At 38.1% G+C, this 17,606-nt stretch overlaps 1 long non-coding RNA gene across 1 annotated transcript in view; it reads left to right on the forward strand.

Annotated features, from left to right (window-relative positions):
- The window catches only part of LOC309863218, a 48,899-nt gene extending 32,559 nt beyond the window's left edge, over nt 1-16,340 (forward strand). Inside the window, exons 3-5 of the long non-coding RNA XR_014310932.1 lie at nt 2,399-2,479; nt 12,996-13,077; nt 13,706-16,340. This is a non-coding gene — a long non-coding RNA (uncharacterized lncRNA). The remainder of the gene's footprint in view (nt 1-2,398; nt 2,480-12,995; nt 13,078-13,705) is intronic.
- The last annotated feature ends 1,266 nt before the right edge of the window (nt 16,341-17,606 follow it).

A 17,606-nucleotide genomic window follows, 5' to 3' on the forward strand; every position in this document is an offset into this window, starting at 1 on the left:
ACATTTCAAATGCTCTATAATCATGAGTATCTTGGACACCATATTGGACAGCACAGACATAGAACACTTCCATCAAGTTCTATTGGACAATACTGGATTAAAGACTGTTTTAAATTTGGGCAGTGAATGACAATGACACTTAAATAGGGAATATAGGAGAAAGTTTGAAAGAAAAAGAAAAGGACTTCTATTTTGACACAGTGCATTTAATGTATTGTTGGGCATCCAAGTGAAAATGTTAAGGAAGCTGTTGGAAATTAGGTATGATACTCAAGAGAGACAAGGATTATAGACAGATATTTCAAAGCCTTCAATATTTTTTCTTTTGTTTTTTTTATTAACGTATACTGTATTATTTGCCCCAGGGCCATAGGTGTGTGATTCATCAGGCTTACACAATTCACAGCACTCACCACAGCACATACCCTCCCCAATGTCCATAACCCAGCCACCCTCTCCCTGCCCCCCTACCCACCAGCGACCCTCAGTTTGTTTCACAAGATTAAGAGTCTCATGGTTTGTCTCCCTCCCGATCCCATCTCGTTTCAGTTTTTCCTTCCCTAACTCCCATAAGACGCCGCCCTGCCTCTCAAATTCCCTCATATTAGAGAGATCATATGATAATTATCTTTCTCTGATTGACTTATTTTGCTCAGCATACTACCCTCTAGTTCTATCCATGTCATTGCAAATGGCAAAATTTTGTTTCTTTTGATGGCTGCATAGTATTCCATTGTATATATACACCACATCTTCTTTATCCATTCATCTGTTGATGGACATCTAGGTTCTTTCCATAGTTTGGTTATTGTGGACATTGCCGCTATAAAGATTGTGGTTCACATGCCCCTTTGGATCACTACGTTTGTATCTTTAGGGTAAATACCCAGTAGTGCAATTGCTGGGTCATGAGGTAGCTCTATTTTCAACCTTTTGAGGAACTTCCATACTGTTTTCCAGAGTGGCTGCACCAGCTTGCATTGCTGTCAACAGTGTAGGAGGTTCCATTTTCTCCACATCCCTGCCAACATCTGTCCTTTCCTGACTTGTTGATTTTAGCCATTCTGACAGGTGTGAGGTGGTATCTCCCTGATGCCAAGTGTTGTTGAACAATTTTTCTTGTGTCTGTTGGCCATCTGGCTGTCTTCTTTGGAGAAATGTCTGTTATGTCTTCTGCCCATTTCTTGACTAGATTATTTATTCTTTGGGTGTTGAGTTTGATAAGTTCTTTATAGAGTTTGGATACTAGCTCTTTATCTAATATGTCATTTGTGAATATCTTCTCCCATTCTGTCAGTTATATTTTGGTTTTGTTGACTGTTTCCTGTGCTGTGCAAAAGCTTTTGATCTTGATGAAGTCTCAATAGTTCATTTTTGCCCTTGCTTCCCTTGCCATTGGCAATGTTTCTAGGAAGAAGTTGCTGTGGTTGAGGTCGAAGAGGTTGCTGCCTGTGTTCTCCTCAGGATTTTGATGGATTCCTGTCTCACATTGAGGTCTTTCATCTATTTTGAGTCTATTTTGTGTGTGGTGTAAGGAAATGGTCCATTTTCATTCTTCTGCATGTGCCGTCCAATTTTCCCAACACCACTTGTTGAAGAGACTATCTTTTATCCATTGCACATTCTTTCCCGCTTTGTCAAGATTTGAAGACCATAGAATTGAGGGTCTATTTCTGGGCTCTCTATTCTCTTCCAATGATCTGTTTGTGCCTGTTTTTGTGCCAGTACCATACTGTCTTGATGATGACAGCTTTGTAATAGAGCTTGAAGTCTGGAATTGTGATTCAAGGCCTTTAGTTTATAAGTACAGGCTGAAGCCATGGAAGTGGTTTGAGAAGAGGACCAGGTATACCGCCATAGATCTCCCTCACTTAAAGGGAAGTAGAGAAATAGTAATACAGTATGAAAAGTGATCTAGGGAATCTGAAAAGCCAGAGAAAAATTCTGAGAGAGTGATAAAGTCGATGACAAATTAGGCAAAAATGTCTAAAGTGGGGGTGCTTGGGTGGCTCAGTTGCTTGGGGTTCTCTCACTTCCTCTTCTTTTGTCCCTCCCCCTCCACTCTCTCTCTTTCTCAAATAAGTAAATAAATAAAATCTTAAAAAAAAAAAAAAGTCCAAAGCCTTAGAGCACCCAAATAGGATTTGCCTTGAAAAGACTCCTCTGGTTTTGGAGATTAGGAAGTCAATAGTAATCTTGCCTACAGTGGTTTCAATGAGTGATGGGAGAAGCAGCCAGATCTCAGCAGAGCTGGGATGAAATTGATGTCTTGTCAGGGAGGGGTGGTATAGGAGAGACCAGCTTTCCCTCATTTGAGAAGTTCGGCTGTGAGGATGGCAAAGAGACATAATTATCTTGAGGGATGGGGAAGGATAAAGAAATTTTTTTTATTTTTTAGGAAGTGTGAAACTTGAATTTTCTTTACCTGTAAGGAAGGAGTGGGCAGAGCGAAAGAGACTTCAATGGCCTTGGAGTGAAGGTATGAGCACTGAGCCAACTGTAAGAGATAGTGGAAGAAAGGGTGGGTGAGACTTGGGAAGGGAAAAAAGATACTTCTGTTTCTCAGAGCCAGGATGGAAGGAGAGAATGATTAATCGTTGGGGGTGGAGGTAGAGAAATGTGTAACTGCTCACATCTTAGTTTTATAACATAATGTTTTCAACTATGATTTGTAGACTCTACAGAAACATTATATATGTGGCTAATGTTGAACGTTGATAAAAGCCAAAGATGTGTCAACAGTGTGTAACTCAATTTGTATGATTTTGTGTTGGGGAAAGCTAATGACATCTAAATGGACAAATTTTCAGACTAGAATTTCCATTAGGCTAACTTCCAATACATTTGTGTCTAAATTGGACTTCTGTAGAGCAGGTTAATAATCATCTCAGAGTTGAATTTTGTGGTAAATAAGCTCCAAGGAAGACAAAATAAGTAAATGAATAAGTCTGTACTTTACACATCAGAATCAAACTGCAGTGCTCCAGCTACAGAAAATAAAGAGAAAGCTTAAAATACTAACAAGAGAAGAAAAAACATTAACTACAAGGGTAAGTAATTAGATTAGATTGGCAACAAACTTCTCAGTAGCAACAGTAGAAGAATGAAGAAAGAAGGGAACTATCTTTAAAGAAAACATAGTTCTCCATGCAATTCGTGCCCTCACTGGGTGTGGTACAAAAATAATGAATACGGTTATACTGAAAATAAATAAAAATAAATAAATAAATGAAATGTAAAAAAAATAAAGAAAACATAGTTGTCAATCTAGTATACCCAACTATGATTTAAGGGCAAAGGTAAAATGAAGACATTGAAAAGTAATATTGAAAGAATTTACCAGTTAAACATTCTCATGGAAAAATTACTTAAGAACACACTTTAGGTGGGGTGCCTGGGTGGCTCAGTGGTTAGGCGTCTGCCTTCAGCTCAGGTCAAGATCTCAGGGTCCTAGGATCGAGCCCTGAATCAAGCTCCCTGCTCAGCATGGAGCCTGCTTCTCTCTCTGCCTTTCTCCTGGCTTATGCTCTGTCTCTCAAATAAATCAAAATCTTTAAAAAAATTAACAATTAAACCTATAAACTTTAAAAAAGTTTTAAAGAACACACTTTGGGAGTAAAGACTTGTGAATGTACAGAAGGAAAATAGGAGAAGCAAGAGGAAATGTGATCGAAAGAAATTAGTAAACATGGCAGTACCTAACTAATCACTAACTCTGTAAAACAATGAAGACAGTACTGATTAAAGACAGAACATATGTGGAGTTAAAATGCTAACAACAATAATGTGTGGAACAGGAGGAATGTGAGTAGAGTGAAAAGTTCTGCAGACCTTTTATTACCCAGGAAGAAGGGAGAGAAATTTTTTCAGATTTTAAGTCAAATCATGCATGTGGAAATTATAAAGGTAACCACTAAAGTTACAGAAATAGAATATATAAAATTCAAATAACTCAAAATCTGAAAACAATAAAGATCAAACTTAAGCTGAGCAAGAGAATTAAAAAAAAAAAAGAGTTGTAGAGAATTTTTCATATTGTGCCTGCTGGCTCTTTTCTGTATTACTTTGAAGATGTTTCACTATCAGTTGTGAATGTCTTTGAGTTTCTGGGCTTAGGAAAGAGGGAGGCGATGCAGTTTCCTCCATGCTTGTGACATGCCGGCCAGCATAGCACTGAATGTGAGTGTCACAGAGTGTCATTTTGGTGGTGAAATGATCAGATGCATAGAAATTCCAACAGAATTAAGATAAATCTATTAGAACTGAAAAGAGTTCAGGAAAGTTTTAGGTATACAACCTCTTTATAAAAATCAATAGTATTTTCCTATGTCATCATCAACTAGAAAATATAATTGAAATATGATGCTATTTATAATATCACCACAAATGAATAAATATCTAGAAACTAACTTAAAAAAGAAAGCCAAGGGGTACCTGGGTGGCTCAGTGGGTTAAAGCTTCTGCCTTCAGCTCAGGTCATGATCCCGGGGTCCTAGGATTGAGCCCCACATTGGGCTCTCTGCTCAGCAGGGAGACTGACTCCCCCCCTCTCTCTTCCTCCTTCTCTGCCTCCTTGTGATCTCTGTCTGTCAAATAAATAAATAAAATCTTTAAAAATTTTTAAAAAGTTTTAAAAAGCCAATATCTTTGTGGGGAAATATTTAAGCCTCCATTAAAAACATAAAAGAAGTTTTGAATAAATGGACAGACTGATTTAATGTGGTACAAATGTCAATTATCCTCAAACAAAGCTACAAGCTACAGTTCAAGTCAAAATTCCTTTTATATTGTTTGAAGAACTTGAAAAACTCTTTATAAAATTTGGGAAAATAAAAATCTATGAATAGCTAAGCTACATTTGAAAAAGAAGAGAGAAGAAAGGGTATTTACTATATTGCATATTAAGACACTTGACAATTATGTGGTTTAAAAATTTTTTAAAATTATTGGTTATGGAACAAATAGATCAGTGAAATGGAATATAGACTCTAAAACTGAACTGTGTATAAGGGGAATTTATACAGCTGACAGATAGAGTGGCATATGAAAAAAAGATGAAAGAACAGACTATTTTAGCGTCACACGGGAAGAAGAAATTTAGATCCCTGTTTTACACTGTGTAAGAGGCACTTCTGCATAAACTGATGACATCATTGTGAAGACTAAAAATTCTAAATCTATAAATAAAAATATTTACAGAAAAGTAACCACAAAAAAACAAACCTGATTAAAAAACGGGTTAAGGATATGAAAAGGCGATATAAAGAGGGAACTCTGAATGGCTACAGAGTCATCAAGAGCAACTTCAGATGTTGTCATCAGAGATGTTAAAGCAACAGTGAGATGCTGTATTAAAGCTATCAGAGCAGTCAACATTAGAACTGCACATACAAAGTGCAGGTCAGCATACGTAACAATGGATACTTGAACGTTCTCCCATGGATGTGTGGAGTGGTATGTTCATTGCTGTTATGCCCTATGGGCTGGAAGATTCTTGGGTGTTTTTCCCAGAGAATTTTTTGCACATATCTCTGAAGATACAGATAAGTAATGTTAAAATAGGAAATCATGGTTGTGTTAGGCCCGATGAAAGCATGAAATATTTGAAGAGATGAGAAAGTAGGGCAGCAGGTTGGTGAAATGTCTGTAAGCTTGATTGTTTCCTTTGGGTTTGAGTTCTGAGGGAAAGCTATACAACCATCTGGATAGGTATGGGGGAATCAAAGTGACTCGGCTGTTTGTGCAGATTTTTATTTGTAAATATATTTTGTATTTATTTTTATATTATATATATTATATATAACTTATATACTTATATATAAACAAAAATATATTTTATATATAAATAAAATATATTTATATATATTATTTATATCATATATTTTTTATATTTTATATATATTTTATATTTATTTTTATATAAAAAATATTTTTTATGCCAAACCTTGCCTTTGGCCTGAGCCACATTTAACATGGTGAGAGAAGGAAATAAATACAGATGGAGGATGGTGTCTAGAGGAATGACCCTGAGGTCTTGTGCCTGATTCCATACTGTGGATGGTGTGGGGGCAGTGAGAGGACTGGAGACACGGGCTTAGGACAAGGAGGCAGCAATGTGTGGGGACTTTTCGAGAACTGTGTCTACTGACTGTGTCTACTGACTTCAGCAGTGGGTGTCTGCATGATGGTCTATAGGAGTAGGAGTGATGAGCCACATTTCAGGAGATGTCATCATAGAATTCCCAGAGGCCAAACCATACCCAACTATTTCATAAACCCAGATACCAGGGAAAGGCATAAAGACCTACAGGTGGGGCATGTAAGCACCCTTTCCTCTGATAAATCACACGATTTATCACGTGATTAAAATCATGTGTTAAATCACATGTTAAATCACATGATTTCCCTCATACCCACAGATAACATATTAGAGAGCAAAAAGAGGGAAAGAAGGTTGGCTACAAAAATGAATAATTTACCCCAAAGAGATTTGACCTGAAAGAAATAGTTAAGCAGGAAGAGCTGTCTTTAATTGGCATGGGAGATTAGAGTAGTTTAAAAATAAGAAGATGCTGTGTTTCCCCCTCCATATGTGGATGTAAAGTTTGTGGCATGACCTTGTTACATTGCCATATGATTGTCGTTTTACCAAATTAAGTATGTGATTCAGACAGTTCTTCTTCACACTTGATCTAAACAGATGGGAAACCCTGTGGAGCAAATTACAGGGTGATTCAGAGCAGGAAACACACTTTCACAAGGAAACAAGAATCATGAGGCCACAGTAATCGTGTGTAATGGGTTCACCCATGACTATTAAATGGAGGCTGTTGTGGGATAAGAACGGCTTCTATGACCCCTAGTGTTTTTGGCAAGCTGAGAAACTTGAGTCAGCCTCACTCAGGTGTTTTCAGGGCTTCAGTGGTGTCCCTCATGTCCCTGCATTTTTTTTTTTTTTAATCTCCTGACAGATGCTATTCTTTGCTTTTAGGTTCTTGGCTAATGCCTCTTTTTTCCCTTAAAATGCACATACCTTAATTTAACACTGATTTAAAGCAACACCCCTCCATTTTTTTTGGTCACCAAATTTTCCTCTAGTTATTCCTACCACATTTTGAGTAATAATGTCTACCAGCAGGGAGAACTTATTATAAGATAGTTGCTTCTCATTCTTAATTTATCAAAGATAAAGAACAGTTTAATTTAGAACTTCTGGTCTGCTTCTAGAGCTAGCCACTACGTCTTCACTGTCTTAGTATATTCTGGCTTACAGTTTCCCTTTATGCTCACTTATCACTTCCAGGCTTCCAAAATGGAGACATAGTAAATGAATAAGGCAGGACAGTACAGTTTTGGTGAAAGAACATGACTGGTTATTGAATGAGTTCTCATCCTAGTTTTGTTTTTCACTTAGGTGAGATACTAAACTGACCCTTATTCATTTAAAGAATGATAAGACTTTCTGCATTATTGTTGGAACATTTAGATGGTTCGATACGCCTAACAGAGTGGAGGGGGGAATTAACCATTTAATTTCCAATATTTAGGGTTATTTTATCCTGGTTTTTGTAGAACTTTAGCTCTGTAAATAAGAAGGCTCCAAATAAAATAAAAGGTAGTTAGTAGTTATTTGGGAAGTTTAGGTAAATTACTTGTTGGAATTCCTCCCAGAAAGTGAGAAAGTGAGTGACTCAAGTGAGTAACAAATGTTTCTCAAAGTAAGAATGTTCCAATTCTTTAATAAATCAGCTGATCATTAACAGATTTTGGTGATGGATCACTGTATTCATTTCCCAGAGCTACTATAACAAAGTACCATAAACTGAGTAGCTTCAACAGCAGAAGTTCATTGTCTCATAGTTCTGGAGAAGTCTGAAGGTGTCCTAGTTCTGGAGAAGTCTGAAGGTGTCAAGTCTGAGAGAGTGTCTCTCCCAGATCTGTCGTGGAGCGTCCTTCCTTGCTTCTTCCACCTTCTGCTGTGTGTAAGCAATCCTTGGCACTCCTTGGCTTTGGGGGAATCCCTCCAATCTCTATTATCAGATGGCTGTGTTCTCCCTATGTGTCTTCACCTCTTCCTTCTCTGAGGGTTGGTTCCAAATTTCCCCTTTTTATTTTTTTAAAGATTTCTTTCTTTATTTATTTGAGAGAGAAAGAGAGTGAAGTCAAGCTATGGGAGGGGCAGAGGAAGAGGAAGGGGGACAAGCAGGCTCCCTACTGAGCAGGGAGCCCAATGTGGGTCTTGATCCCAGGACCCTGAGATCATGACCTAAGCTCAAGGCAGCCACTTAATTGACTGAGCCACCCAGGCACCCCTCCCCTTCTTATAAGGGCACCAGTCTTACTGGATAAGCAGCCCACCCTAATCCAGCATGATCTTATCTTAACCAATTACACCTGCAACAACCCTATTTCCAAATATGGTCACATTCTAAGGTACTGGGAGTTAGACCTTCAACATATGAATTTTGGGGGACACAATTCAACAAATAGCAAGGAGAAAGAATTCTGGAGGAAAGAAATTGCTAACTCATATCCAGAGAATGTTGATAAGTTTGTATATTCTGTTTTCTTCCATCCTGAGTCAATAAAAATTGAGGGTTCAACTGAGACTTTGGGTATTCATTGCTGGTTGGAGAACTGTTTGGAGGCTGGACAGGTCCATCAGAAGCCTAATTCCTTTCCAGAGGTGGCTTGGCATATGGAGCTCACCAGGGGTAAAGGCGGTGGTAATGTGTGGGTGAGCCAGCAGGGGAGGTAGACAAGTCCAGACACAAGTTGAAAAGAACCTTTCTATTCTGGACTCATATCCCAACACTTTATAGAAAACAGTTCCTACTAGACCCAGGGAAAGTGCCTTCTCAATAGAATGTGATTGTGTCCTTCCAGAGTCACAGATTTATGAATTTTCCTGTTGGTTTCTTTATTTCCATCTCCCTGGTAGCCCAGAGGAAAATCAGGATAATTCGGACAGTAGAACTTTCAACCTAAGCCCTTTTATTGCTCCTGGGTTTGTGGTTTTGGGTATTACTCATACATTTACATCCACAAGGTAACCTTAAGTTGCTGAAATGTGGTCATTAATTAATCAAGTAATCTAAGTAAAACCTTCCCTGTTAGGCATTTCTTATATCATTTTTCCAGTGAGTTTTGAAACTGGGTTTTCAATAATTTTCTGATCATGAAGGATCCTCTGGCTTTGGACTCATGGTAGAAAAGTTCATGGAAAGCCTAGGGTGTTAACTTCTTTCCCGGCTGTATTCCAGCTGGTTTTAAATTGCTCTGCTTGCTTTGGCTTTCCCACATTCCCTCTGTATGTGGGAGTTATAGGAACCTTCCACTAGTGTCCAGTAAAACTCACCCCTTCCCTCTCAATCTTGCTACAAAAGGTTGGAAAAAACTTGGTGGTAATCTTACCTTAAAACTCAGGCCAAAGGATAGACAGAAGTAACCAGAGGGGCAGTGAGCCATGGGGGTCATGTTTCACACTTAACTGTTTGTGAGAAACAATGAGGAAAGAGCTCCACAGAGGGAATGGCCCTTTATGGAGTAGGACCCTCGGCAGGAAATAATGAGTCCCGTGAGAACTCAAGGTTCACCTAGAGGTTTAAGAAAGGATTAGGAATACATGTGTGCTACCAGCCAAAGGCAAAAAGGTTATTCTTGCATTGTGGGTGGCCAAATGTGCATAGGGCTATGGGATTATCTGACAGATAAACCACAATGATAAAAAAACAAAGGAGGGATTATTTCTAAGCAGACTGTTTAGTCATCTAAGACATCCAGGTCCTCAGCAGTGAGCACTTAGGGGGATGTTCAAATTGTCTTCAAATACTCTCCTATTATATTGTCATCAAAAAAAGTTGTTTTACCCCTCCTTTTATAATTATGAAGGTAATACATGGACATTGAAGAATAATCAGACTATATGGGAAAAATAAAGGAACTTTGAAAAAATATACTATAAACATTCTACCATAATTATTTTCTTTAAAAAAAAAAGATTTAATTAATTTATTTATTTGAGGGAGAGAGAGAGAGAATGAAAGAAAGAGAGCATGAGAAGGGGGAGGGTCAGAGGGAGAAGCAGACTCCCTGCTGAGCAGGGAGCCCGACGCAGAACATTCTGGAGCCGAAGGCAGTTAGTTGTTTAACTAACTGAGCCACCCAGGTGCCCCATAATTATTTTCATCATTGCACATTGCCCTCTAGTTTTTGTCTAATGCCTTCATTTTTCTTGAGTTGTAACCTGCTTAATATTAAATTATAAATGTTTTCCTGCATTTTATATATAGCCTTTATCGTTATCATTTTATGTGTCAGGATACCAGTTCATCATAGTATGTATGTTAAACTACTTTCCTATGGTGGGATATTGGGAAACATGTACTTTTTTTTTTTTTTAAGATTTTATTTATTTATTTGAGAGTGAGAATGAGAGAGGGAGAGAGGGAGTATGAGAGGAGAGATGGTCAGAGGGAGAAGCAGACTCCCCACTGAGCAGGGAGCCCTCTATATGACCTGATCCTGGGACTCCAGGATCATGACCCAAGCTGAAGGCAGCTGCCCAACCAGCTGAGCCACCCAGGCATCCGGGAAACATGTACTTTTTTGGGTAAATTGAATGATATTCTTCATAGATGGTATTTTGATTCATTGCATTTGGGGGAATACATTTTCTAGGAACCATCTTGAGTTCATTAGATGTAAGAATTTATTAAAAATGAGAATTACCTAGTACCTGCTCCACCAGCCATTTGTAGAAGATGAATATTAGAAACTTGGTACCATGGGGTTAGTATTCTAAAAAAGAAAGAAAGGAATGAAAAGTGCTGTTTGGGTGTCAAAGAGAGTTAAAGAGAAATTTAAGGCATTAGTAGGGAGATTAGTGACTATAATAATGTATTTCTGTGTTCTGGATAAGAAGGCATTCGGCATGGTCTCTGCAAAATGAAGCCAGAATTCCAACTAGAAATGCAATAATGTTAAGAAAACTTTTCTTGGCATTATAAGCTCACACATGCACTTTTATATTCTGCAAAGTTAAAAAAAAGTTAAAATTCTGAAGTATTGAGGCCACAGCTATAAAAAATTAAGGTTTTAAACTAAGAAAATATATGTTATGGTATGCTAAATATTATTCTAAATAGTGATTTTTCATGCTGGCAAATGTTTTACTTCTGCCAATGTGAACAATTATTTTTGCTGGCCAAAACAGTTCAAAGAAAAACAGAAGTAAGCCACCATTTCTTAACATAGTAAAGTTGAAAATTTCAAACATCTAATGGAAATTATTTTCACATTTATTTCATCGGTATTCAAAGGAAGTAGTAAGAATTCCATGCAAGTTTGTGTTTATGACAAAAGTAACTTGCTAGTGTAAAGTTATTTGGAGGTTAGAAGGATGATAAATGGCGATGGTTGAGAAGGAAACGAGTGTATCTATTTTAAAAACATTATTATTAGCTTCTTCCTTCTTTGACCCTTACACACTGTGGAAGAGTCTGAAAAGGATACAGTGAGTGGACTTACCAAACATTCATTCTTTTTTTCATGTTTAACAGAAACGGAATTGTTCTCAGTGAGTTCCATGGACCCAGCTAAAATACTTCCCCAGACTTGCTCACAATTTGGGGTACTGACATGACATTTTGGCTGATGAATAATTGATGAAATCTCCTAGATTCTACTTCTTGACTCTTCTTTCCTTGTTCTTGCCTGGAAAGCAGATAGTGAGGTTGAAGGTAACAGCCAACCGGAGGATGAGGGATTAGGCTGCATAAGGAGAATGAGGAGTGCAAGGAAGAAGGACCCTGGGGCACTGAGGGCACCATGGCGCCACTGGGCTGCTTGTCTCTGTCCTTCTTTTTATGTGAGGCAGATTATGCGAGGCTATTTGGTTAAGCCACTGTCATCAGATTTCTGTTACATACAATACTCCCAAAAGCTAAATGAGGCAGACCCCTTGATACAGCCTCTTCTTGTATCTTGTACTTTATTTACAAACTATTCATTATGGGCAATAATGTGCTTAATGGTTTTTGTCCTCAAATACTCTGAGCTATTACTTACATCAATGACTTGACTTGACAATTGTAAAGCATTCTGTCTAGCTCATCATTGTATTAAATGCTTGTAAGTTCCTGACACATTGTGTGCACTTAATAAATATATATTTCCAGGTAATTTAAAAAGCCATTTGGCTCCAAAATGCACACCCACACCCCCTCCCCACACAGAGAGGGACATCTTTACATAAATGCATATATGTGCAAACATTCCATTTTAAGTTATGTGTTTTCCACTTGCCAACACTTGTATGGCTTTGAAACACTTAGATATTAAAGAATCACTCTATGAGAATAATTGTCACTATTTCTTTTCCAATTAGGATTTGTGTATTACTGTAATGATGGACATTTATGTGCCTCACTGAACTCTAAGTTCTTAGAGAAATGTAAGGGAACTGATGTGGCTGAAAGGGAGATAAGGAAACGTGGCTTTAGATCTCCAGCATTTGTCAGGCCACCTGAATAAGCATTCTGTAAAAACAAAATGAAACAAACACACAGGATTTTAAACTCAAGGAACTTTTGGAAATACAGAGTGTTACCATCTTTTTCCTGGTGATTCATGGATCTATTAAAGTTGCCTTCAGTAGAGGAATCTGCTTATCTGCTTAACTTTGTGTAATCTGTCATTTTCCAATCTTATGTGCCATGAAACTCTTCTATCCAAGTAATGCCTATTAATAATGACCAGTGGAAATACTTCTGTGACACATACTCTGGGAAACCCTGCAATATAGGGACCAGAAACATGAAAAATAATTACTATTCTATGGTATTGATTTAGGCTATTTAGTTCAATTAGATAGTAATCAGAAATAAAACATACGACTTTTGGAAAAGGGAAGAAAAATGAAAACTTTTTACAGAAGACTGAAATACCTAGTTTACTATGGAAGGTGAGACATTTATTTTGTTCCTTTTTTTTAGCTCTGGTAACCAGAGTACCTATGTGCAACACAAACATGTTCAGTAAATTCTTGTTGATGGAAGGAAGGATTGATGGAGAGAGGTAAGGAATCTCATGGGATACCAGTATTCTAGAGAAATACCCTGAGGAAGCTGTGTAAGAGCCATGATTTGAAAAGCTTTCTGGAGACTTGAACATGCCTCACATTCTCCATATTCTCATTGCTTATAATTCTGAGTTTTACTCCACTGATAGAAAACATGTGAACTTGATCAGAGTATTCTAGGCGACATGTACTCTAGGCAACTACTCAACATAGTACTCTAGGCAACTACTATCAGTTGATTGGCATAAGCAAAAGAGCTAAAACCATCTCAATATAAGCCTTAATATTCCTTTTTCCCAGTCAAATAACATACATATTTCATAATCACTAGCCTCATGTCCCTAGCCTTATCTGAAGACAGATTATTCACTCCTTCCTCTCAGATATTCTTGTGGTGGTTTTAAAATGACTACAAATTCTTTGATATTTCTCTTCAGTTGATGGAAGATAATTCCTTGTCCACTGAGTATGGGCTGGGGTGGACTTAGTGAATCTCTTCCAATGAAAAGAATATAATGGAAGTGACAGTGTGAGACTTCAAAGGCTAGATATAAAAGACACTATGACTTCCTGCTTATTTTTTCTCTTTCTCTTTCTCTCTATTTCTATCTTTCTTGCCCTCAGATAATTCACTGTGGAAGAAGCTAGCAGCTAGGCTAGAAGCCCATGTGGTGAGGAACTGAGGCTTCCCACAAACAGCCATTTGAGTGAGCAATCTGCAAGTAGCACCTTCAGCCACAGTCGGGTCATCAGATGAAACTGATCAGCCAATGTCCTAACTACAACCTCATGAGAGGCTGTGAGCCAGTGCCACCCAGATGAGTGACTTTTGAACTCCTCACCCACAGAAACTAAGCAATACATGAAACTAAGATATTGTAGGAGTTAGGAGTTTTAGGATAATATTTAAAATAAAAATTGATAACCAATTCAACAATTTGAAGAACTTTTAAGGAAATGGGGCTCTTTTACAGCCCCCTTTTAAAACCCACCCTCCTCAATCCCATTTTCACCACTTTGTTATGGCCAGGTTAGCTAGTTATCCATCAATTCCTATTTTTGTTTTATTTTTCTTTCTTATAAAGTGATGGTCAGAAAGCTCTTCTAATACAGGGAAGACGGTAAATATTTTAGACCTTGTGGGCCATGTGGTCTTTGTCACAACTATTGAACTCTGCCCTTGTAGCATGAATGCAGCTGTAGACAATACTTAAATGAACGAGTAGGGCTGTGTTCTAATAAAAGCTTATTTATGGACACTGAAATTTGAATTTCACATAAGTTTCACATCATGAAGTATTATTCTTCTTTTGATTTTTTTTCAACCACTTAAAAATGAAAAATCATTCTTAGCTTGTAGGTCACTTAAATCCAGGCTGTGGGCCAGATTTGGCCCTTGGGTAGAGTTTGCTGATTCCTGTATTAAGTGAATAGAGCTCTTGATATTTAACTGTCACATGGATGCCCAAAATATTTCAGACAATAATCATGTGACCAAATTATGGTTAAGGGGATGTAGGTGAAAATGATATGTGCCAATTCTGAGTCAAGCTCTTGAAGAGAAGTGGTGGACTTGCCCACCCCACTCCCAACTTTATTCGCCTTTCCCACTTCTCAGTGGCTACAGTGAAGATCATCTTGGACCATGAAGATGACAGAAATGTCCTTGGGATGGTGGAACTAACAGAGCTAGAATTCCTAGCATTGTCTCTTAAGAAGTCATACTGTTACAAGGGTGAGAAATCGACTCTATGTTTTCAGATCCCTTTCATACATCACCAAATGTGAGCTCTAACTAATTTAGCTGATTAGTCTTTGGCTGAAAGCTCTTGAGTAATGCAGGTTAGTGTGTTGTGCTTTCAAGAATCACTGCAGACAGTGGTTAACAGCTATGTGTGGAGTTACACAAAATTCATTCTTGGTTACCTACCAAGTTAGGGTATTCTGGACATAGGGTAGCTTTAACATTTTTAAAAACCCAGAATTTCTAAAAATTGCAGGTATTTGCCTTTTCTTCTGATTGTTGATTTCCTGCAATTTGGATTAGAACAAATGTGCCTTTGTATCCCAATTCTCCCACCTCTATTATATTATGGCCAAGAGTGGAACATTATTAATCGAGAGAAACATAAACAATTCGCTCCTTATTATCTCTGAGGAAGAATTAATTCATATTGTACTTTGTGGAGCTTATTTATAGAAATGAATGGGTTTAAAAATCTGCCCCCTCAAGATTCCCATGGTCCAATGGATCTTCTCATTCGTATCACTGAAAGAAAATGTAGTCATAATAGCTATACTTATTTCGTAAAGTTTTTTTATTTTCCATAGCAGAACTTGGGGATCCCAGGCTGTGAACCACAGTGAAAACAAAGCCCACAGCCAAAGTCTGCAAACCACTATGAGAATCGTCAGCCATCACTTGGAAGCACCAGAGCATCAGGCATTGTCCAAACGCCATTGTCGGAGTCCTTGCACCGACGCACAGTGTTTCCCATTCATCTCCCCTCCTTTCTCTCCCTGCCAAGAACCCAACTCAATTTAAGCAGGCGCAGTCTTCCAAGTCTTGGCTGTTAGTGTCCCCAAGAGATTTCAGGGAGATGCAGCTTTGGCTGAGGGTCAGAGCCAGAGGCTCCATGAGGCTCAGTTCCCTCAGTGAAGGGCACAATGTCTGCGTTTGGGGAACAGCTGGAGCTCCAGAGGGAGAAAAGCAGTTTAGCAAGTGAGGAAAGAATGTACTTGTCACTTCAAGAGGCAAGAAACTTCAGTTTCTCTCCTGCTTCTGCCAGCAAGTGTTTATTGGAAAGGAGAGTGGTGGTGATGGCAGGTGACTTTTGGTTAGGGCTTTATGGAATGTTTCATGTTTATTTTACCTTTTCAAAGAGCAGATAAATGTACAAATCCCACAGTATAACTATTCTGAATTCTGCTCTTGTTTTTATTGGATAAGTGAGTGTTGTTCCTCAGAGTTATTTTTAAGAATGCTGCCTCTGGCCCATTTTGAAACGCTGCTTGCTTTCCTTGTGTGTGAGCTAAAATTTGTTGTAGGGAATTTGGAAGAAGGTAGCAGAGGGTATTAAATGGAAGGTGAGGGCCTACGGGAGGAAGAACCCTGTTCTGAGAGCACGAGCTGGATTTACAATGGGGGAATCAGATGGGCCTGTTCAGACAAAACATGGACTTTTAGCTGACACCAAAGGTGAGGTTATAAAACGTTTGATGCAGTCGAGGGGGAAATAAAGTTTTTAAGATGTCCTACTCTTTGGTTGTGTCTTGAGTGCTCTGATTTCCTTGGTTTCTTATGGAAATGAACATAAGAGACTATTTTTTTCTATCTCTGAATTCCCTTTGTTAGACTTGGAAAGTGTCACCCAATCTTAAGTATTACTTATAAAATGAACAAGTTCAATATTAATATTCAAAAAACAATAATTGTTACCATTTCAAGGTCTCTTATCTCCCTTCCTCAATTCCCAACATTTTTGTCTACTTCAGGATTCTTCTTTTAACTCTATCTGTTTTGTTTATTTGTTTGTTTTTGTTTTTGTTTTAATTTGGCAGTGAGAAAGTTTATTAACTGGGTTTTGGGGGACAAATAGATCTAAAAGTTAAAATAGTGAATCAGTGGGAGGATTGGAAAGGGAACAAGTATTTTTTGAGTTCTGTCTGTGTGACAGACCCTTGTACTAGTTCCTTTCCTTATAAGAAAATGTGAAGTATAAAATATCATGCCCATTTTCGAGAAGGGAGACTGAGACTCATAAAGGGTCCTCATAAATTGTCTCACATTATCTGATGTCCTATTAAATGGTAAAGTCAAGGTATCTGGCTATAAGCATGATTTTTATTCTAAAGCCCATATTCTTTCCACTGCTACACTTTTGTCTATATAATAAAATCTGGGTCGATTATGTTTACATTGGTTAATCACTAAAAACTGATTGGTCAGCAGTAATCTGTATATATGTTTTATTACTCTTCTCGTGCTAGTGTGTTGTGATTCTAGGTAGTGGGACTTAGTTGCAAGGACACAACTTCACAAATATAGTCACTTTGGGTCCCCAGATTTTCCCCAACTAGAATTAGTACTACTTCTTGAGAGAAAAGTAATACATCGTGGTCTATTTGTCATTAACCACAATGAAATTCCTGGCCTGGCAGGGTTCATGCAAGCCACTTTAGAGATATGGCCTCCTCCACATCAGACTGTGTGCTAACTTAATGTTTAACTTGGGCACTCCTCTCTGGGGCCAAAAACACCAGGTTTCACTCAGCATCCCTGGTGTGAATCATAGCAACTGTTAGTCAAGTGTCTTTTGGGCTGCTGTTCTTAGAAGGGGCCTGTGAGCAAAGCAGGAACTTAGAATTTCATAGAGTCCTTCCCCGAGCAAGAACAGACAATGGGGATGTGAAGAAGTCAGTGAACTTCAGGGAATATTCTTGTAGCAACACCTTTTGTGGTCTTCTTTCTCCATTCAAGGGCATTGCCAGTGAGTTGACGTATTGTTGTTGTTTTTTTTTTAAT

This window comes from Mustela nivalis (genome assembly GCF_964662115.1).
Source record: "Mustela nivalis genome assembly, chromosome: 4".
Classification (NCBI taxonomy): Eukaryota; Metazoa; Chordata; class Mammalia; order Carnivora; family Mustelidae; genus Mustela; species Mustela nivalis.